Genomic DNA, 25214 nt, shown 5'->3' on the forward strand with positions numbered 1-25214 from the left:
GAAAATTTTCTATAGAAATAAAATTTTTACAAAATTTTCGATAGAAATAAAATGTTGACAGAATTTTCTATAGAAGAAGTTTTGATAAAATTGTCTATGGAAATATAATTTTGATAAAATTACCTATGGTAATATAATTTTGATAAAATTTTCTATAGAAATAAAATTTTGACAAAATTTTCTATAGAAATCAAATTTTCAGAAAATTTTCATAGAAATGAAATTTTGACAAAAGTTTCTTTAGGAGTAACAAAATTGACAAAATGTTCTCTTATAAAACTTTGACAAAATTTTCTATAGAAATAAAATTTTCAGAAAATTATCTATAGAAATAAAATTCTCGCAAAATTTTCTACAGAAATAAATTGTGGCAAAATTTTCTATAGAAATAAAATTTTGTTCAAATTTTCTATAAAAATAAAATTTAATAAAAATAAAATGTCTATATAAATAAAATTTTTACAAAATTCTCTATAGAAATAAAATCTTCAGAGAAGTTTCTATAGAAATACATTTTTTTTTTAATTTTCTATAGAAATAAAATGTTGACAACATTTTTTATAGATTTAAAATTTTGACAAAAATTTATGTAGAAATAAAAATTTAATAAAATTTCCTATAGAACTAAAATTTTGTCAAAAATTTCTATAGAAATAAAATGTTGACAAACTTTTCTTTGGAAATTCAATTTTGACAAAATTTTCTATAGAAACAAAATGTTTAAGAAAATTTCCCACAGAAATAAAAGTTTGACAAAATTTTCTATAGAAATAAAATTTTTGGAAAAATTTCTATAGAAATAGTTTTGATAACATTTTCTATGGAAATATGTATAATTTTGATAAAATTTTCTATGGAAATAAAATTTTGCGAAAATTTTCTATAGAAATCAAATTTTCAGAAAATTTTCTATAGAAATCAAATTTTCAGAATATTTTCTATAGAAATAAAATTTTGATAAAATGTTTATAGAAATAAAATTGTTGAAAAAATTTTCTATAGAAATCAAATTTTGACATAAGTTTCTATATAAATATAATTTTGACAAAATTTTCTATAGAAATAAAAGTTTGACAAAATTTTTTATAGAAATAGTTTTGATAACATTTTCTATGGAAATATGTATAATTTTCATAAAATTTTGATAAAATGTTTATAGAAATAAAATTGTTGAAAAAATTTTCTATAGAAATCAAATTTTGACATACGCTTCTATATAAATATAATTTTGACAAAATTTTCTATTGAAATAAAATTTTTCTATAGAAATAAATTTTTTTTAATGTTGTTAATTTGATTCGCAAATCTTGAAGTTTAGTATTTTGACAGCTATGAATATTAATGGCTTGCTTTTTATGTATTTAGGAAAAATTATAGTACACCCATGCGTATACGTACTGAATCGCCAATATATAGGTTTGTAGTAAGTATACGCCACAATGCCCAATGTAAGTTAATTTTTATTTATCATACGCTCCAAGGGAACAAAAACAAATCAATCTGAACGCCTCATTGCTCATTGAAGGAGACTATAGAAAATTGTAATCGTTTTCTAATAGATTTTCTTTGAATATATATTGCCAACTGGAGGTTCCTTAGGTTAGGTGGCAGCCCCATGTATCAGGCTCACTTACACTATTCAGTCCATTGTGGAGTTCCCTAATCCATAACAGATTTATTTTAAAACCCCTTAAAAATACTTTTTTCTTTTTTCTATATTTATTTGTTTTTTTTTTTATCATATTTATTTTCCATTACTCTTGGCCTTTGTAGGCCACGGGCTGTGGTTGTGGCGGGTATCAATATCATCTAGGTGCTGTGTCATTTTCCCCAAACCAAACCACCAATAAATGTCTGTGGTCGTATCTATATAAGCGAGGGTGGTGGCTTGGGTTTCATTGCACTAACATCAAAACATTGTTTTGATATACGCTCATATAATCAGACAATGGCTGACTATGACCCACTTTGTGGTTTTTGCGATACGATAAACAAACAACAAAAAAATAGTAAACTATAAATTGAACAGCAGTTTGACCAAATAACGAATTTATCATGTTCTTATGCTTCTCGCTTTCTGCTTATCCCGTGACTGGGTGAAAAGGGATTTTACATGGCCATTGAAAAGCTCTTTTTCAGGCATACAATTACCATCCTTAAAAGTTAGTGAATACACTATGAAAGATTCTACCCGTTTACTGCTTAGAGAAGGATGATGAAAAGCAAGGTTAGAACTAGAATTAATTTCACTAAAATGCCCTCAAATATAATAGTATAAAAGCCATGCGAAATTCCATAATCATTCTTTTCAAATCGATTGTTAAAGCACAACTGCAAATATTCATTATTTCCAAAACAAAATGCGATTTTATGTTGATAATGACTTTGTGTATTTAGTCGCTTATTAAATCTTTTTTATATGGCCAATATAACTTCAATTATTTCGGCAAAAAAAATCTATATCGTCATATTGAACAGTGGTACACCATTGCGTATACGTAATTTCAAATACATAAGCATACATAGCGTATACGTTATGGGATCTAATAACAATCAAAATAATATTTATCCTACGCTCCATGGGAACGCAATTTAAAACTTTACAATAAAAATTAGAAAAACTTGTGCAAAAAATATCCTGAAATAAATTTTTACTAAAGTCTCATTTTATGTTTAAAATATAAATTAAATTTTAATTATTTTTTATCTTCCAGGTCTGATTATTTTGGAGCTATAGTGGTACACCGGATATACGCAATTTCCAGTGCATAAGCTTACAGTGAGTATACGTACCTAATAACACTAAAATAATTTTTATCATACGCTCCAACCTTCAATTAAAAAAATACGTAATTTGCTAAATTTTATATCTATAGAAAATTTTGTCAAAATTTTATTTCTATAGAAAATTTTCTCAAAATTTTATATCTATAGAAAATTTTCTGAAAATTGTATTTCTATGGAAAGTTTTCTGAAAATTCTATTTCTATGGAAAATTTTCTGAATATTTTATTTGTATGGACAATTTTCTCAAAATTTTATTTCTATAGAAAATTTTGCAAAATTTTCTATAGAAAGTTTTCTGAAAAAAAAAAAAATTATTTCTACAGAAAATTTTATATCTATAGAAAAATTTATTTCTGTAGAAAATTTTCTGAAAATCTTATTTCTATAGAAAATTTTCTGAAAATTGTATTTCAATGAAATTTTTCTGAACATTTTATTTGTATAGAAAATTTTCTCAAAATTTTATTTCTATAGAAAATTTTGCAAAATTTTATATCTATAGAAAGTTTTCTGAAAAAAAAAATATTTCTACAGAAAATTTTATATCTATAGAAAAATTTATTTCTGTAGAAAATTTTATGAAAATCTTATCTCTATAGAAAATTTTCTGACAATTTTATTTTTCTAGAGATATTCCGTAAATTTTATTTCCACAGAAAATTTTCTGACAATTTTATTTTTCTAGAGATATTCCGTAAATTTTATTTCCACAGAAAATGTTCTGAAAATTCTATTTTCATAGAAAATTTTCTGAAAATTTTATTTCTATAAAAACTTTTCTCAAAATTTTATTTCTATAGAAAATTTTCTCAAAATTTTATTTCTATAGAAAATTTTCTCAAAATTTTATTTCTGTAGAAAATTTTCTGAAAATTGTATTTCTATGGGAAATTTTCTGAAAATTCTATTTCTATGGAAAATTTTCTGAATATTTTATTTGTATAGAAAAATTTCTCAAAATTTTATTTCTATAGAAAATTTTGTAAAATTTTCTATAGATAGTTTTCTGAAAAAAAAAATTATTTCTACAGAAAATTTTATATCTATAGAAAAATTTATTTCTGTAGAAAATTTTCTGAAAATTGTATTTCTATGGAAAATTTTCAGAACATTTTATTTGTATAGAAAATTTTGCCAAGTTTTATTTCTATAGAAAGTTTTCTGAAAAAAAATATTTCTACAGAAAATTTTATATCTATAGAAAAATTTATTTCTGTAGAAAATTTTCTGAAAATCTTATTTCTATAGAAAATTTTCTGAAAATTTTATTTTTATAGAGATATTCCGTAAATTTTATTACCACAGAAAATTTTCTGAAAATTTTATTTTTATAGAGATATTCCGTAAATTTTATTTCCACAGAAAATTTTCTGAAAATTTTATTTTTATAGAGATATTCCGTAAATTATATTTCCACAGAAAATTTTCTGAAAATTTTATTTTTATAGAAAATTTTCTGAAAATTTTATTTCTATAAAAACTTTTCTCAAAAGTTTATTTCTATAGAAAATTTTCTCAAACTTTTTTTCTATAGAAAATTTTCTCAAAATTTTATTTCTATAGAAAATTTTCTGAAAATTGTATTTCTATGGAAATTTTTCTCAAAATTTTAGTTTTATAGAATATTGTGCAAAATTTTCTATAGAAAGTTTTCTGATAAAAAAAAATTATTTCTACAGAAAATTTTATATCTATAGAAAAATTTAGTTCTGTAGAACATTTTCTGAAAATCTTATTTCTATAGAAAATTTTCTAAAAATTGTATTTCTATGGAAAATTTGCTGAACATTTTATTTGTATAGAAAATTTTCTCAAAATTTTATTTCTATAGAAAATTTTCTCAAAATTTTATTTCTATAGAAAATTTTGCAAAATTGTATTTCTATAGAAAGTTTTCTGAAAAAAAAAAAATTATTTCTACAGAAAATTGTATATCTATAGAAAAATTTATTTCTGTAGAAAATTTTCTGAAAATTTTGTCTCTATAGAAAATTTTCTGACAATTTTATGTTTCTAGAGATATTCCGTAAATTTTATTTCCACTGAAATTTTTTTTTTCATAGAAAATTTTCTCAAAATTTTATTTCTATAAAAATTTTTCTCAAAATTTTATTTCTATAAAAATTTTTCTCAAAATTTTATTTCTATAGAAAATTTTATTTCAATAGAAAATTGTACTTCTATAGCAAACCAAGTAAATCTAAAATAATATTCATCATACGCTCCATGGGAACGAAACTTAAAAACTTAACTTAAAAGCCAAAACTAATTCCACTAAAACATCCTGAATAAAACCACAAGAAAATATTCTCCTAAAACAGTTTGCTTTTTAAAATCGAATACCCATTCAATATTCATTCTGTGAGACCTGGCTATTATGGGGTATAGTGGGACACCGTGCAGTATACGTAATTTCCTATCCATAAGTATATATTGAGTATACGTTACAGTACTCAGTGAACCCTAAATAATATTTATCATACGCTCCATGTATTTCGGATTATTTTGGAGCTATAGTGGGACAACGTTTGAGTATACGTAATTTCCTATCCATAACACGGTTGCCACAATTGGTAGAATTCTTCTAACAATGGTATCTTTTCTACTGTTCGCATTTTAGTGGAATTCTTGACAAAATATTCTATAGAAATAAAATGTTGACATAATTTACTATAGAATTAAAAAATTTTGACAAAATTTTCTATTGAAATAAAATTTTTAGAAAATGTTCTATAGAAATAAAATTTTCAGAAAAATTTTCTATAGAAATAAAATTTTGCAAAAATTTTCTAAGATATAACATTTTGACAAAATTTTCTATAGAAATAAAATTTTGCAAAAAAATTTATATTTATATAAAATTTTGTCAAAATTTTCTGTAGAAATAAAATTTTGACAAAATTTTCTGTAGAAATAAAATTTTGACAAAATAAAATTTTCAAACAAATTTCTATAGAAATAAAATTTTTAGAAAAATTTCTATAAATAAAATTTTTATAAAATTTGCTATAGAAATAAAATTTTTACAAAATTTGCTATAGAAATAAAATTTTGACAAAATTTTCTATAGTAACAAAAATTTTGACAAAATTATCTTTTGAAATAAAATTTTGACAAAATTTTCCATAGAAATAAAATTTTAACAAAATCTTCTATAGCAACAAAAATGTTGACAACATTTTCTTTAGAAATAAAATTTTTATAAAATTTACTATAGAAATAAAATTTTGACGGTTTTATGTGAGCATGAGTATTAATGACAAAGGCACATGACACCACTCCACATACAAAGTCATTGTGATGACAAAAGAGTGATGAACAATCACTATGTCATTCATTATAAAGCAAAATTTTTTTTTCGCCGTTTTTTGTTTGCTCAAGAGGTTTGCTCTTGCATGTCTTGGATGTCCATCTATATAAGGAACCTCTTGTTACAAAAATCCTCATTTGTGCCATTCAAATGGTATCAGTTTGCCTCTGATTCAATTCATTCATTTGTTCATTTGATATCAATGAGTTTAAATGCATTACACTTGAAAGGTCCTTCAATGTTTGCAGAAAAGTGGTCATGAATGTCATTGCAAATGTCAGCAATTTTCCCCCAAAAAAAAAAAAAAAAAAAAAAAAACAGAGGGATAACGTAACGTAGTGGATTTCAAGGTTATTATGCAGATAGATGGAATTGTAGTTTTTTCTTCAATTATTTCCATGCAAGATACATTGAGGGCTTGTGTTCAAGTAAAAGAAAATACATTAAAGAAAAACGAAACTTTTTTTTTGTTTTAGAGAAATAAGATTCGTTGAAAAATCGAAATCAATTATTTAAATTTCACAATATCCATTTTCTTATGCGTTTCTTACTACTTAAAGTAGGCTCTATTAAATGACAATCCTCAAAATATGCAAAAGTATTTAAAAAAAATTTTATCGATTTTTAATTTGACTGTATTTTTGTAATCCTTTTTAGAATTTTTTCTACTCCTCAAAGTATGCAATATTTTGCATCAATTTTTTTAAATCCCCAAAAAGTATGCAACATTATGCATAAAACCTTTTAATATGCAATTGTTTAAAAAATCATGTATTTTACTCTTCGAAAGTGAATCCACTAAACTCCCAACCATGTCAAATTGTCTACAAACCAATTATTCACCTTTCCCACTACTCTTCCAACTATGTTGTTTAAAGAAAAAGGACAAAGCAATAGCATGAATTGAACTTTGGCTAACTATCACGTCTATTTGTTGTCAAACATGGCAAAAAAAATTGGGTGAACGCGTCAAACACATGTCATGTGTCTAAATGTAGCAAATGAAGTTGTATCATCGTGCTTTGAAAGCAATTTTCCAACAAATATGAATGTATTCGGGTATTAAGTGTTCGCTTTATTGGCAGGCACGTCAATATGCCTTCACCTAAAATCTGTATTAGTGAAGAGAAACCATGTTGGTTAACTGTTTTTATATGGGCTTACATGGACGTTGCCACAGTTGGTAAAATTTTCAGAAAAATTTTTATAGAAATAAAATTCTCAGAAAATTTTCTACAGAAATACATTTTTCAGAAAATTTCCAGAAAATCTTTAGAAATAAAAATAAAATAAAAAATTGGGAAAGTTTTCTATAGAAATTAAATATTGACAAAAGTTTGTATAGAAAAAAAATTGGCAAAATTTTGTGAAGAAATAAAATTTTAAGAAAATTTTCTATAGACATACAGTTTTCAGAAAATTTTCTATAGAAATAAAATTTTCAGAAAATTTCCAGAAGATTTTTAGAAACAAAAAAAATTTTCAGCAAATTTTCTAAAAAATTTAATTTTAACAAAAGTTTGTATAGAAATAAAATTTTGGCAACATTTTCTATAGAAATAAAATTTTAAGAAAATTTTCTATAGAAACAAAATTTTTAGAAAATTTTCTATAGAAATAAAATTTTCAGAAAATTTTCTGTAGAAATAAAATTTTCAGAAAATTTTCTGTAGAAATAAAATTTTCAGAAAATTTTCTGTAGATATAAAATTTTGACAAAATTTTGTCATAGTTTTCTATAGAAATAAAATTTTGTATAAAAATAAAATTTTAACGAAAATTTTCTATGGAAATAAATTTTTTTTTTTTATATTTTTCTATAGAACTAAAATTTTGTTTAAATTTTCCTATAAAAATAAAATTTTGTTAAAATTTTCTATGGAACTAAAATTTTGTTTAAATTTTCTACAGAAATACAATTTTCACAAAATTGTTTATAGAAATAAAATTTTTACGAAATTTTCTATAGAAATAACAATTTTCAGAAAATTTTCTATAGAAATAAAATTTTATCCAGAAATAAAATCTTGACAAAATTTTCTACAGAAATTAAAATTCAGAAAATTTTATATAGAAATAAAATTTTCTATAAAAATACAATTTTTCTAAAGAAATAAAATTTTTACAAAATTTTCTATAGAAATAAAAATGTTCAGAAAATTTTCTATAGTAATAAAATTTTCTATAGAAATAAAATTTTCTATAGAAATAAAATTTTCAGAAAGATTTTGGAAACAAAATGTTGGCAAAATTTTCTACAGAAATAAAATTTTCAGAAATTGTTTTATAAAAAATAAAATTTTGACAAAATTTTCTATAGCAATAAAATTTTGACACAATTTTCTATATAAATTTTCAGAAAATTTTCTATAGAAATAAAATTTTCATAAAATTTTCTATAGAAACAAAATTTTCATAAAATTTTCTATAGAAATAAAATTTTCATAAAATTTTCCATAGAAATAAAATTTTCTATAGAAATAAAATTTTCAGAAAATTTTCTATTGAAACAAAATTTTGCCATAGTTTTCTATAGAAATAAAATTTTGTATAAAAATAAAATTTTAATAAAAACTTTCTATAGAAATAAAATGTTGTTAAAATTTTCTATAGAACTAAAATTTTGTTTAAATTTTCTATAGAAATAAAATTTTGTTAAAATTTTCTATGGAACTAAAATTATGTTTAAATTTTCTATAGAAATAAAATATTTCACAAAATTTGCTATAGAAATAAAAATGTTCAGAAAATTTTCTATAGTAATAAAATTTTCTATAGAAATAAAATTTTAGAAATACAATTTTGGCAAAATATTATCCAGAAATAGAATCTTGGCAAAATTTTCTACAGAAATAAAATTTTGACAAAATTTTCTATAGAAATCAAATTTTCAGAAATTGTTTTATAGAAATAAAATTTTGACAAAATTTTCTATAGCAATTTTCTATATAAATTTTCAGAAAGTTTTCTATAAAAAAAAAAATTTCATAAAATTTTCTATAGAAATAAAATTTTCATAAAATTTTCTATAGAAATAAAATTTTCTGAAAATTTTATTTCTATAGAAAAATTTGTTTCTATTGAAACAAAATTTTGCCATAGTTTTCTATAGAAATAAAACTTTGTATAAAAATAAAATTTTAACGAAAAATTTCTATGGAAATAAATTTTTGTTATATTTTCCTATAGAACTAAAATTTTGTTTAAATTTTCTATAAAAATAAAATTTTGTTAAAATTTTCTATGGAACTAAAATTTTGTTTAAATGTTCTATAGAAATAAAATTTTTACGAAATTTTCTATAGAAATAAGAATTTTCAGAAAATTTTCTATAGAAGTAAAATTTTATCCAGAAATAAAATCTTGGCAAAATTTTCTACAGAAATTAAAATTCAGAAAATTTTATATAGAAATAAAATTTTCTATAAAAATAAAACTTTGAAAATGGAAAATTTTCTATAGAAATTAAATTTTGACAAAAGTTTAAATAGAAAAACAATTTTGGCAAAAATTTTCTAAAGAAATAAAATTTTCAGAACATTTTCCATAGAAATAAAATTTTCAGAAAATTTTCTATAGAAATCAAATTTTCAGAAAATTTTCTGTAGATATAAAATGTTGACAAATTTTCTATTGAAACAAAATTTGACCATAGTTTTCTATAGAAATAAAATTTTGTATAAAATAAAATTTTAGCAAAAACTTTCTATAGAAATAAAATTTTGTAAAAATTTTGTTTAAATTTTCGATAGAACTAAAATTTTGTTTAAATTTTCTATATGAATAAAATTTTTCACAAAATTTTCTATGGAACTAAAATGTGGTTTAAATTTTCTATGGACCTAAAATTTTGTTTAAATTTTCTATATAAATAAAATTTTTCACAAAATTTTCTATAGAAATAAAAATGTTCTGAAAATTTTCTATAGTAATAAAATTTTCTATAGAAATAAAATTTTCTTTAGAAATAAAATTTTCAAAAAATTGTCTACAGAAATAAAATTTTCAGAAATTGTTCTATAGAAATAACATTTTGACAAAATTTTCTATAGCAATAAAATTTTGACACAATTTTCTGTATACATTTTCATAAAATTTTTCTATAGAAATAAAATTTTCATAAAATTTTCTATAGAAATAAATTTTTCAGAAAATTTTCTGTAGATATAAAATTTTGACAAAATTTTTTATCCAGAAAAAGAATCTTGGCAAAATTTTCTACAGAAATAAAATTTTCAGAAAATTGTCTACAGAAATAAAATTTACAGAAATTGTTCTATAGAAATAAAATTTTGACAAAATTTTCTATAGCAATAAAATTTTGACACAATTTTCTATATAAATTTTCATAAAATTTTTCTATAGAAATAAAATTTTCATAAAATTTTCTATAGAAATAAAATTTTCTATAGAAATAAAATTTTCAGAAAATTTTCTGTAGATATAAAATTTTGACAAAATTTTGTCATAGTTTTCTATAGAAATAAAATTTTGTATAAAAATAAAATTTTAACGAAAATTTTCTATGGAAATAAAATTTTGTTTAAAATTTTGTTTAAATTTTCTATAAAAATAAAATTTTGTTACAATTTTCTATGGAACTAAAATTTTGTTTAAATTTTCTATAGAAATAAAAATTTTCAGAAAATTTTCTATAAAAATAAACATTTTCAGAAAATTTTCTATAGAAATAAAATTTTCAGAAAATTTTCAATAGAAATAAAATTTTATTCAGAAATAAAATCTTGGAAAAATATTCTACAGAAATTAAAATTCAGAAAATTTTATATAGAAATAAATTTTTCTATAAAAATAAAATTTTGAGAAAATTTTCTATAGAAAAAAATGGAACATTTTCTATAGAAATTGAATTTTGACAAAAGTTTATATAGAAAAAAAAATTTGGCAAAATTTTCTAAAGAAATAAAATTTTCAGAAAATTTTCTATAGAAATAAAATTTTCAGAAAATATTCTATAGAAATAAAATTTTCAGAAAATTTTCTGTAGATATAAAATTTTGACAAAATTTTCTATTGAAACAAAATTTGACCATAGTTTTCTATAGAAATAAAATTTTGTTAAAATTTTCTATGGAACTAAAATTTTGCTTAAATTTTCTATATAAATAAATTTTTTCACAAAATTTTCTATAGAAATAAAATTTTGGTAAAATTTTCTATAGAAATAAAACTTTTACAAAATTTTCAAAAGAAATAAAAAGGTTCAGAAAATTTTCTATAGAAATAAAATTTTCAGAAAATTTTTATATAGAAATAAAATTTTGTTTAAATTTTCTATAGAAATAAAATTTTTCACAAAATTTTCTATAGAAATAAAATGTTTACAAAATTTTCTATAGAAGTAAAAATGTTCAGAAAATTTTCTATAGTAATAAAATTTTCCATAGAAATAAAATTTTCTATAGAAATAAAATTTTCAGAAAATTTTTAGAAAAAAAATTTTGGCAAAATTTTATCCAGAAATAAAATCTTGGCAAAATTTTCTACAGAAATAAAATTTTCAGAAAATTGTCTACAGAAATAAAATTTTCAGAAATTGTTCTATAGAAATAAAATTTTTACAAAATTTTCTATAGCAATAAAATTTTCAGAAATTGTTCTATAGAAATAAAATTTTTACAAAATTTTCTATAGCAATAAAATTTTCAGAAATTGTTCTATAGAAATAAAATTTTGACAAAATTTTCTATAACAATAAAATTTTGACACAATTTTCTATAAAAATTTTCAGAAAATTTTCTATAGAAATAAAATTTTCAGAAAATTTTCTATAGAAATAAAATTTTCAGAAAATTTTCTATAGAAATAAAATTTTCATAAAATTTTCCATAGAAATAAAATTTTCATAAAATTTTCTATAGAAATACAATTCTCATAAAATTTTCTATAGAAATAAAATTTTGGCAACATTTCGGATAGCGCGTCCCCAGATGCCCCAGATGGAATATTTGTAGAACTTAATTTTTTAGGTATTTTCGTTTTCTTCTGGTTTGGTTTTAGGCTTTTAGATCTATGGAAAAACTCTCGTATATTGATTTTTGTTTCTGCTTGGCACATATTCAAGTTTTATTCTTTAGAATGCTTTCCTTTAGGTTATATAAGAAAATACCTTCTTCTTGCATTGATTTTCCATTCGATTATTATCTCTCAAAAATCAAAAAAAAAAAAACTGGATGTAAACGTGACTTACATATTGGATACCAAAACTATAAGAATCCTTATGAGGAATCTATGGTGGCAATGTTTAAAAATAAAAAGAATGGGAATATAGTATTTAGATAAAATAAAATCGGTCACTTGAATTCAAAGCTAAAATATCGTACCATTGTATCTATTTACCATATACCTAAAATGGAGAAATCATTTTTGTAGCAAAAAGGAATTTGATTTGAAGAAACTAAAATTTTACATTAACATAACCACAAACCTTGTGTTTGAATTTGCATTGTTTTCAAATGTTCTCCACATGCGATCATTGTATGTGCTTTCAAAACCATACTCTCTCTATCTCTCTTTCTCTCTTGTTGAGTTTCTCGCTACTATATATGATCATATAATTCGTGTAGTATAATACATTTGCAAATTATATGTATAAAGTGATGCGTGTGCTTTGAATCGTTCTATGCCACCCGCAGCTTGCGTGTATGCGTGAGCCTTTATGCCTTGCCATTAACTGAAGCTACCTTAAATAAAATAGTTTTTACCCATCAGGGGTCAAATAGAATATTAAAGGCATTATATGACTATGTTCCACACACACACACATGTGGATACGTATATATATTACATTAAAGCCGCCAAATGAAAGGTTTAAATTCGTTCATGGTATTCATGCGTAATGCTTTTTTATGGCGGAAAAAATAACGTTCTTGGGCAAATGAAAAATATTTTGTTTAATCTAACCATGGGTGTTAACTGTTTTTTTGTGTATATTAAAATGAAACAAGTAATATGTGTGCCATGATAAATTGTATTACATAAAATTAAATTAAATTAAATTAAATTAAATTAAATTAAATTAAATTAAATTAAATTAAATTAAATTAAATTAAATTAAATTAAATTAAATTAAATTAAATTAAATTAAATTAAATTAAATTAAATTAAATCAAAACAAAACAAAACCAGTACAAAATTACGCACTCTAATCAAATTTTAAAAATTTAAATTTAAAGTCCTTGATAAAAATAATGCCTAGAATCTTTATGCACTCCAGTTTCGAATGCTGTGTAAGCTAATTAAATTTATTGAACCGCCTCTCTTTGGCATGGTTCTTTAAATAACTTTTGGAAGTTTACAATTTACATATATTTCCAATAGTCAGTTTATTTTTTTTTTTTTTTTTTTTTTTGTGAACTCACTTTGCCTCATCGTCCTCATCACGTCTATCTCATCAAGTAATCAAATTGTTCATTTTTTTTTTGTTGATACGTGCTAGATCTTGTTCGAGCATTCACAAACAAAATTCACTACAACAAATTGTATTAGATTTTGAACTTTTGAAATTTGAGATAGATTCACAAACAATGTATATGCTAGTTATCCTAAATATATGGAAGGCCACAAATGACCAGTAAATTTCAAATAGAAATTCATGTTTTATGGAGAAAGAAACAATGGAGAATCTAATTTAAATAGGAATTATATTCGATTGCATTTTAATCCACTTAAAAATATTGTATGCAAACTCTTGCCACATATAAATAAAACTTTTCATAAATATGCACAGTATTCTGCATACTGCAATGAATGTATTTTTTTAATTTAATTTTTTTTTTGTAATTTTAAAATTTTAATTTTGAAATTATAATTTTTAATTTAATTTATTTTATTTTAATTTAATTTGAATTTATTTGAATTTAATTTAATTTAATTTGAATTTAATTTGATTTAATTTAATTTAATTCAATTTATTTTGAATTTATTTGAATTTAATTTGATTTAATTTAATTTAATTTAATTTAATTTAATTTAATTTAATTTAATTTAATTTAATTTAATTTAATTTAATTTAATTTAATTTAATTTAATTTAATTTAATTTAATTTAATTTAATTTAATTTAATTTAATTTAATTTAATTTAATTTAATTTAATTTAATTTAATTTAATTTAATTTAATTTAATTTAATTTAATTTAATTTAATTTAATTTAATTTAATTTAATTTAATTTAATTTAATTTAATTTAATTTAATTTAATTTAATTTAATTTAATTTAATTTAATTTAATTTAATTTAATTTAATTTAATTTAATTTAATTTAATTTAATTTAATTTAATTTAATTTAATTTTATTTAATTTAATTTAATTTAATTTAATTTAATTTAATTTAATTTAATTAGTTTAATTTAATTTAATTTTATTTAATTTAATTTAATTTAATTTAATTTAATTTAATTTGATTTGATTTAATTTAATTTAATTTAATTTAATTTAATTTAATTTAATTTAATTTAATTTAATTTAATTTAATTTAATTTAATTTAATTTAATTTAATTTAATTTAATTTAATTTAATTTAATTTAATTTAATTTAATTTAATTTAATTTAATTTAATTTAATTTAATTTAATTTAATTTAATTTAATTTAATTTAATTTAATTTAATTTAATTTAATTTAATTTAATTTAATTTAATTTAATTTAATTTAATTTAATTTAATTTAATTTTTTTTTTTTTTTTTTTTTTTTTTTTTTTTTGATTTATTATTGATTTTATTAATATTCATTACAATTAACACTGCCCCGCGAAGCCACATAGGCTTATCTGCAGGAAAAGTAAAAATGTTACTTATATTTTAAATTAGTTATCATAAAAAATTCATATGTACAATTACTTTTTAACAATTCAGAGTTAACATATACATATATCTTTTAGATTTTTTGTAATAAAGAATTTCATTTACAAGTTTATAAATACATTTGGTTTTTTTTTTTTCTATTCTGTTTGGACAATCTTAGGATTTTGAGTTGATACAGCATCAGAAGTTTAAATTTCATCAAAGTTTATAATTTTCTCTTAGTTATTTAGCTATTGATTTTCTAAAAGATATTGTTTAAGTACGTCTTTTAACAGAAATTTATTTTGAATATTCATTATTTCCAAAGGATACTTGTTAAGTAATGTTGGCATCTGTACGGCTAGTGATCTCTTTCCATAGTTGTTGTTGTGTTTTGGTACCTTGTAGCGCCCTGCTATTTTGTTGCGTGTATTCAAGTTGTGGTCGATACGCTGTAGATAATTGATGTCCGCTAAGAATTCTGTCGATAGAATTAATTCATATATGCTATTGATATTAAGCAGTTTTTCCATTGACATAAATGTTCTGATATTAATCCCGTTTGAATACCCAGATTGAAGGTTAGGTGTTATGTTCTGGTTATGAGTTATACTTGTTGTGTTGCAATTTGAACTATTAAGTTTGATTCCCATTATTATTTTCATAATTCGGTTCTGTGTAGATTGTAGAGATTTGCAATGTGTAGAATTTCCCCACGCAGTTATTCCATATCTTAAGTGAGACTCGCAAAGAGATAAGTAAGCTTGTTTCACGACACACAATGGAGCACAATTGCGTAAATGGTAAAGAGCAAATATAGATTTCTGCAGTTTCTTATGTATGTAATCAATGTGATCTTTCCAGTTGAACTTGGAGTCAACCATCACACCGAGGTACTTATAGCTATCCACTTTCTCTATTCTCGTTTGACATTCTTCATTTCTATTATCATTGCGAATATTATGTGTATGCAGACATTTATAATCATGAAACAAGAGCTGTATATTTGACGTATTCATGTGAGGCGTTTTGATATGCATCATTTTGGTTTTATTTGCATTAATAATTAACCCATTATCATGACACCACCTAGTCACATTATTAAATTCCTCCTGCATAATTTTTTGTGCTTCACTGATGCTTTTGTGGATAACAACGATGGCGGTGTCGTCCGCGTATGCATAAGCCTTGCTATTCTGTAGTACATTTAACAAGTCATTAGAAAATATTATATATAGCAAAGGTCCTAGCTTTGATCCCTGCGGAACACCATATTCTGAAAATATACTTTCACTTATTTTGTTTCCAACCTTCACCTTATATGATCGGCGTTTCAAATAGTTTTCGAACCAAGTCAATATATTCCCCCGTATTCCTTTGTTTTCCAAACATTCTATTAACTTTTTGTGAGAGAGCGTATCAAATGCCTTGCTAAAATCAATAAAAAGAACTATGACATGCAAGTTATTATTCAATGCTTGATTTATCTCATTTGCAAAATTTCCAAGAAGCTTATTAATCGATTTTCCCTTCTGGAAGCCGTATTGATTTCGATTTATTATGGAAAATTTGTTTACAAAATCGTTAAGCCGCTTAGTGATTACTTCTTCCAAGATTTTTTCGATTATAGGCAATATGGATATCGGCCGGTAATTATTGTAGTCGTTTCCTTTGCCACCTTTGAATATTGGACGCACGATTGAGGTTTTCAATAAGTTTGGAATTTCGGCTTCGTTCATACACAAATTTATGAGCATTGTTATTATTGGGGTTAAAATTAGGGAGTGATTTTTTATATCTTGTACACGAATGTTATCTGCGCCAGCACTTTTTTTAATATTTAATCTATTGATTATATCAAATATCTCAGATTCGTCGGCGTGAGGCATATATATTGTGTTGCATAAATTATTATTATTTTTATTATGTGTTATTATATTGCAATCGTGAACGATTCGTGAGACATTCGTATTAAAATTTTCTGCAAAGCAATTGGGTAATTCGTCCAAATCAATATTGTTAAAATTTTTTTGGATCACTTCATCGACAGTGTTACACTTTTTCCCCATTATTCCATTGATAATGTTCCAAGTAGCTCGTATATCAAATCTATTTTTTATAAATTCCTTACGGAAGTATTGATTTTTTGCAAAATTTAATAATTTGTTTAATCTGTTATTAAAATGTTTATATTGTTCTTCATACGTTTTGTTGGTCTTGTTGTTTCTCCATTTCCGATACAATTTGTCTCTATTTTTACACATTATAATTAATTCATGGGTTATCCACGGATTAGGTACTCTTTTATTTAATTTGGTTTTAGATATTTTTCTCGCTTTATTATATATATCACAGAAAGTTTTATACATTACGTTATACAAATCATTAACATTAGTGTTTTCATCCATTATTTTACTCCAGTTAGTTGTTTTTATTAGTTCATTAACAATAACTGAGCTAATCACACTACCCTCGTTATTCTGCTTGTTTATATTCATCTCTTCCATCGTTTCTCCAATGCAGCCAAACAATGAGAAGTGGTCTGATGTTGATGATGTTATTATTGCTGCTTGTGCATTGGCGTTCGTTTTTTTTTCTTTCTCTCGGATGAATAAATGATCAATGCATGTAGTTGTGTTGTTGGTGACATTTTCTCTCGTTACTCCGAGTATCATACATTTAAGACCATTCGAAGCGAGCATGTCCATATATTTCGTTGATGTTGTTGTTTGTTTCATTATGTCGAGATTCATATCTCCAATAACTATAAGTGTTTGTTTTTTATTTATTTTTTGTATGTTTCTGTCTAGCTCTTCAACGAAGAGATTAACATTGAGTTTTGGTTGACGATAAATAGCAATAAGAGAGATTATTTCTTTTAAGTACAAGTCAATTTCAAGAGATTCGTATGAAGTTGAGTTTATGATATTAACAGAGTATTTTATATCTTCTTGAATGTATATTGCAATTCCTCCACCTCTTCCTATTCTGTTGAGAAAAACTGAATTGAAGCCTTTTATGCTATATAGTTGGTTTTCGTCATCGAGAATATTTGTTTCAACAAGAACAATAAGTTTAACTTTTTGTAATATATTGTTTACACTTGCCATAAAAGGCGTAAAATTTTTTCTTAATGATCTAATATTCATATAAATGAAACTGAGTTCAGAATTTAATAAATTTTGTTTTATTTGAGAAAAATTCTCTAATGTAATTGTTTGATTTTCGCACATATTTTATTAATAGTTTTCTTTTTAATATGATTTACAATTTCTTTATTTTGTTTTGTAAAAATTAAATAGTGTTTAGTTTGATTGGCAAATAAGTTCCACATCCGAAAAATTACTTATCAAAATAGCTTTAGAATTTTCGTTTTTTCGTGCAAATATACTCCCATTTTTAACCCACACATACTTCCATTTATTTTCTTTAGCTTTAGTTTTCGCTTGCCATAAAATTTTTCTGTTATTAGGTGTGAGTTGATCATTTATATAAATAAAATTGGAATTTTCGTTGGTTTCATTTTGCTCAATCGTAGGATCGTTCAATCGATGTCCCTTAATTTTGCCCATTATTTCATGTTTTTTGTTTATGTTGCCAAATTCCACAATAATTTTCTCCTTTTGTTTTGTATGATATGCATTGTTTATATCGCTCTCCTTGAGATCGATATTTAATTTCGCTGCTACTGCTTTTATCACTTCATTTGGTGTCATCTTTTTGTTTTGTATTTTATTTATTTCAATGTTCCTTTCAATGATTTTTTGCTCCAGTCGATTGATTCTTGCATCCATCTCGTTTATTTGTTTATCTTTCTCACTATTTTTTTGTTGGATTTCCGCTACTTGAGCATTGAGAGTTGCGAGATTGTCGGTTACGCTCTTCATTGTGTTGTTAAATTGCATAGCCAGATTATTAATACTCGCGGTCATTACAGCCATTGCTTCCCTCATTTCCAGTTTCAACTCTTCTATTTCAGATTTGTTTGATTGTTGAGTTTCTTTGTACCGTTTGCTGTTTTGTTTTGAATACTCATCTTCTTCTCGTTGTTGTTTTAGCTGGACACCTGTCTCATTGCTTTCATGCTGCTGTTGATCGATGTTCATATTTGTTTGTGTTGTACTTTCGTTGAACACAATCGTTTTGTAAACGTTGTTGGGTGATTTGTTTCGTGGCTTGCATTGGTGACATTTCCATTCTGCTTTTTTTGTTGATCCCATTGCATTATATGTGCTCTCGGAGAGTACAGTGCATGGGCTAAAGTGGAAGTTTTTTTTGCAGTTATGACAAAGCACAAAGTTTGTTGTTTTTATCGGGTTCATGCAGTGATTGCAAACTGCCTGAGGCACAGTAAGGAAAGACATTTTACTCTCACCACAATTGATTAATTTAATTTAATTTAATTTAATTTAATTTAATTTAATTTAATTTAATTTAATTTAATTTAATTTAATTTAATTTAATTTTATTTAATTTAATTTAATTTAATTTAATTTAATTTAATTTAATTTAATTTAATTTAATTTGAATTTAATTTAATTTAATTTAATTTAATTTAATTTAATTTATTTTGAATTTATTTGAATTTAATTTGATTTGATTTAATTTAATTTAATTTAATTTAATTTAATTTAATTTAATTTAATTTAATTTAATTTAATTTAATTTAATTTAATTTAATTTAATTTAATTTAATTTAATTTAATTTAATTTAATTTAATTTAATTTAATTTAATTTAATTTAATTTAATTTAATTTAATTTAATTTAATTTAATTTAATTTAATTTAATTTAATTTAATTTAATTTAATTTAATTTAATTTAATTTAATTTAATTTAATTTAATTTAATTTAATTTAATTTAATTTAATTTAATTTAATTTAATTTAATTTAATTTAATTTAATTTAATTTAATTTAATTTAATTTAATTTAATTTAATTTAATTTAATTTAATTTAATTTAATTTAATTTAATTTAATTTAATTTAATTTAATTTAATTTAATTTAATTTAATTTAATTTAATTTAATTTAATTTAATTTAATTAGTTTAATTTAATTTTATTTAATTTAATTTAATTTAATTTAATTTAATTTAATTTAATTTAATTTGATTTGATTTAATTTGATTTGATTTAATTTGATTTGATTTAATTTAATTTAATTTAATTTAATTTAATTTAATTTAATTTAATTTAATTTAATTTAATTTAATTTAATTTAATTTAATTTAATTTAATTTAATTTAATTTAATTTAATTTAATTTAATTTAATTTAATTTAATTTAATTTAATTTAATTTAATTTAATTTAATTTAATTTAATTTAATTTAATTTAATTTAATTTAATTTAATTTAATTTAATTTAATTTAATTTAATTTAATTTAATTTAATTTAATTTAATTTAATTTAATTTAATTTAATTTAATTTAATTTAATTTAATTTAATTTAATTTAATTTAATTTAATTTAATTTAATTTAATTTAATTTAATTTAATTTAATTTAATTTAATTTAATTTAATTTAATTTAATTTAATTTAATTTAATTTAATTTAATTTAATTTAATTTAATTTAATTTAATTTAATTTAATTTAATTTAATTTTATTTTATTTAATTTAATTTAATTTAATTTAATTTAATTTAATTTAATTTAATTTAATTTAATTTAATTTAATTTTATTTAATTTAATTTAATTTAATTTAATTTAATTTAATTTGAATTTAATTTAATTTAATTTAATTTAATTTAATTTAATTTAATTTAATTTTGTTGCAAATCGAACCGGAGAAAAAGACATGTGACATCGTTTAACCAAATATAACAAGCAAGTGGTGTGATTTTATTGAATGAACATGAATGAATGAAATGACAAATATAACAACAAATTTAGGCGGTAAAAAGACAAATGTAACATAAAGCATAATGAATAAAAACAACTTGACAGTTAATGAAACATTGCACTTATCGATAAATCTATATAATAATTAATATGCACAGTGGATCCAACAAACACCTCCTCAATGTTTATTCACTGTCAAAAATAATCCAAGTATATATACATATTTACAATATTCAAAAATATTAACAATTTCCAAATTCCAATTTTAACAATTTACAAATTTTTTCATGATTTTGTTTCGGTAGCGACTTTGTAAAAATATCAGCAATATTCCTATCAGATGGTACATATGACAAACATATTTCATTTAAGTTATACTTTTCTTTGATATAATGAAATCTAATATCTATATGTTTACTCCGCTTTAACGTCATATGGCTTTTCGTTAAATATTGAGCACCTTGATTGTCACAGTACAAAGTTGTAGGCTTCTTATTGATATCTTCGAGTTCCAATTCCATCAACAAACTTCGATGAAAAGAGATTTCTGTTACAGCTTGAGACATAGCGATGTACTCTGCTTCCATCGAACTTAAAGCAACTACGTCTTGTTTCTTGGACTCCCATGCTATTGGACCACCTGCGAAGAATAGAACATATCGACTATAAGATTTACGATCAATAGCATTGGATCCCCAATCTGCATCAGAAAAACAACATAAACCATCTGCACCATCGAACGTTAGACTAAATTTGTGTGCTTTTAAATATCGAAGTACATGTTTTGCAGTAGTCATGTGCTCACGATGAGGATGTGAATTAAACTGTGATAACTTAGAAATTGTGTGAGATATATCTGGTCTTGATATCGTAGCTAAATATATCAAACTCCCAATGAGTGATTGATAACATTTCGAATCCACAATTTCATTGCAATTTTCATCTTCGCATTTCTTTAAAATAGTACCTGGAGGTATTGGAGTACTTGACGGTTTACAATTTTCCATATTCCATTGTGCTAACATTTCATTTATAAAACTGTTTTGATGAATTTTAATTTTTCCTCTAGGATCATGCCTCTCAATCTCCATTCCAAGATAATAGTCAACGGGACCTCGATCAATTACTTCAATATGTTGAGATAAATTCTGAAGAATTTCTTCCATCGATGTACTCGAACTACAAGCTAATAAAATGTCGTCGACATATAGAGCAATTATATTTATGTCATTATTATTTCTCTTAATGAAAACACAACTATCGGTTTTGCATTGTCGAAAATCCATTTTTATCAAAATTTCATTTATTTTATGGTTCCACTGTCGTCCAGCTTGCTTGAGACCATAAAGTGATTTTTTCAGTTTACATACCTTGCTTTCTTCTCCTCTTACAATAAACATCTCAGGTTGTTTCATGTAAACATCGTTTTCAAGCTCTCCATTGAGATATGCTGAGACTACATCAACGTGTTTGACCAACAATTTGTAGCGAACCGCTAATGCAAGTATAAGTCGAATCGTAGGTTGACGAATGACTGGAGCATAAGTTTCAAAATAGTCCAAATTTTGTCGCTGAAAACAGCCTTGTGCAACCAAACGGGCTTTATATTTTTCTATAGTTCCATCAGCTAAACGTTTTCTGGTAAAAACCCATTTACAACCTATAACATTCGCATCTTTTGGTTTTTGTACTAATTCCCAGGTATCATTACGCTGTAAAGTGTCGTATTCGGCCTTCATTGCCAACTTCCATCTCTCCCACTCACTGGTGCTCATGGCTTCAGAAATTGTTTTTGGTTCAGCATCAAACTCTTTAATAACATCAATTTCTTGAATGCTTGTACCAGTGTTATATTTTTTTCGTGGTCTCCCAACAACACCTGTCCTAATGATAGCTGATCTGCCTCTCTTTCTCTTTCCATTCTCATTGGCATTCTCTTCATAAAGAAAGTCATTTTCAATGATAGCATTGCTCTCTGTATTGTTTGTCAATGAATTGTTTATGAATGAATCATTTGCAACGTGGTTGTTTGATAGTGGCTGATCAATTTGTGGCATTGGCTCATCGTAATCATTGTATGATGTAACCGGTTCTTCGGTTATGTTTTCAATTTCGATTGGGTTTTCATTCATAATATTTTCATTATTATTGCCCATACTAATAAATTCAAAAATATTTCCATATTCATCATTTTCAGATACATTGTTTTCAAATTCATTTTCAAAAAATTTTACATCACGGGAGATAATTAATTTTCTCGTTTCCAAATTAAATAATCTGTAGCCTTTAGTATGTGGCTCATATCCGACAAATACAAATATGTTACCTTTTGTGTCTAATTTCGATCGTCCAGGACTTTTGTCAAGAACTACAACTTTACATCCAAAAGTTTTAAAATACGATACAGATGGCTTTCGACCAGTAAATTTTTCATATGGAGTTATATTATTTAGAATTTTTGTTGGGGAACGGTTCTTGATATAGACACTAGTATTTACGGCTTCTGCCCATAAGTATTTGGGTAATTTAGATTCCTCCAACAAGCAACGGGTCATCTCCATAATTGTTCGATTGGCTCTCTCACAAACACCATTCTGTTGTGGAGTGTATGTCACAGTGGTTTCGTGAACTATGCCTCGTTCTTGCAAAAAATATTTAAATTTATTATTAACATATTCGGTTCCATTATCGCTTCTTAATCTTTTCAAATTGTAACCAGTTTGTCTCTCCATCTCTAATAAATAGGTCTTAAATACAGAAAATGCATCAGATTTAGCCTTCAAAAAATAAACAGAAATGTATCGACTATAGTCATCTATAAATGTTATAAAATACTGTGCACCTCCTTGCGATTTAATTCGTATCGGACCGCAAACGTCCGTGTGCACCAATTCTAGTGGGCTATATGTCACAGTGGTTCCGACAAATATAACAAGCAAGTGGTGTGATTTTATTGAATGAACATGAATGAATGAAATGACAAATATAACAACAAATTTAGGCGGTAAAAAGACAAATGTAACATAAAGCATAATGAATAAAAACAACTTGACAGTTAATGAAACATTGCACTTATCGATAAATCTATATAATAATTAATATGCACAGTGGATCCAACAAATTTAATTTAATTTAATTTAATTTAATTTAATTTAATTTAATTTAATTTAGTTTAATTTAATTTAATTTAATTTAATTTAATTTAATTTAATTTAATTTAATTTAATTTAATTTAATTTAATTTAATTTAATTTAATTTAATTTAATTTAATTTAATTTAATTTAATTTAATTTGAATTTAATTTAGTTTAATTTAATTTAATTTAATTTAATTTAATTTAATTTCATTTCATTTCATTTCATTTCATTTCATTTCATTTCATTTCATTTCATTTCATTTCATTTCATTTCATTTCATTTCATTTAATTTAATTTAATTTAATTTAATTTAATTTAATTTAATTTAATTTAATTTAATTTAATTTAATTTAATTTAATTTAATTTAATTTAATTTAATTTAATTTAATTTAATTTAATTTAATTTAATTTAATTTAATTTAATTTAATTTAATTTAATTTAATTTAATTTAATTTAATTTAATTTAATTTAATTTAATTTAATTTAATTTAATTTAATTTAATTTAATTTAATTTAATTTAATTTAATTTAATTTAATTTAATTTAATTTAATTTAATTTAATTTAATTTAATTTAATTTAATTTAATTTAATTTAATTTAATTTAATTTAATTTAATTTAATTTAATTTAATTTAATTTAATTTAATTTAATTTAATTTAATTTAATTTAATTTAATTTAATTTAATTTAATTTAATTTAATTTAATTTAATTTAATTTAATTTAATTTAATTTGAATTTAGTTTAATTTAATTTAATTTCATTTCATTTCATTTCATTTCATTTCATTTCATTTCATTTCATTTCATTTCATTTCATTTCATTTCATTTCATTTCATTTCATTTCATTTCATTTCATTTCATTTCATTTCATTTCATTTCATTTCATTTCATTTCATTTCATTTCATTTCATTTCATTTCATTTCATTTCATTTCATTTCATTTCATTTCATTTCATTTCATTTCATTTCATTTCATTTCATTTCATTTCATTTCATTTCATTTCATTTAATTTAATTTAATTTAATTTAATTTAATTTAATTTAATTTAATTTAATTTAATTTAATTTAATTTAATTTAATTTAATTTAATTTAATTTAATTTAATTTAATTTAATTTAATTTAATTTAATTTAATTTAATTTAATTTAATTTAATTTAATTTAATTTAATTTAATTTAATTTAATTTAATTTAATTTAATTTAATTTAATTTAATTTAATTTAATTTAATTTAATTTAATTTAATTTAATTTAATTTAATTTAATTTAATTTAATTTAATTTAATTTAATTTAATTTAATTTAATTTAATTTAATTTAATTTAAT

At 21.9% G+C, this 25214-nt stretch overlaps 1 protein-coding gene across 1 annotated transcript in view; it reads left to right on the forward strand.

Annotated features, from left to right (window-relative positions):
- The window catches only part of MYPT-75D (Myosin phosphatase targeting subunit 75D), a gene marked incomplete in the record, with an annotated part of 265876 nt that overhangs the window by 150697 nt on the left and 89965 nt on the right, over positions 1–25214 (forward strand). Inside the window, 1 exon segment of the mRNA XM_075307586.1 lies at positions 2715–2779.

Source organism: Haematobia irritans, chromosome 4 (assembly GCF_050003625.1).
Source record: "Haematobia irritans isolate KBUSLIRL chromosome 4, ASM5000362v1, whole genome shotgun sequence".
Classification (NCBI taxonomy): Eukaryota; Metazoa; Arthropoda; class Insecta; order Diptera; family Muscidae; genus Haematobia; species Haematobia irritans.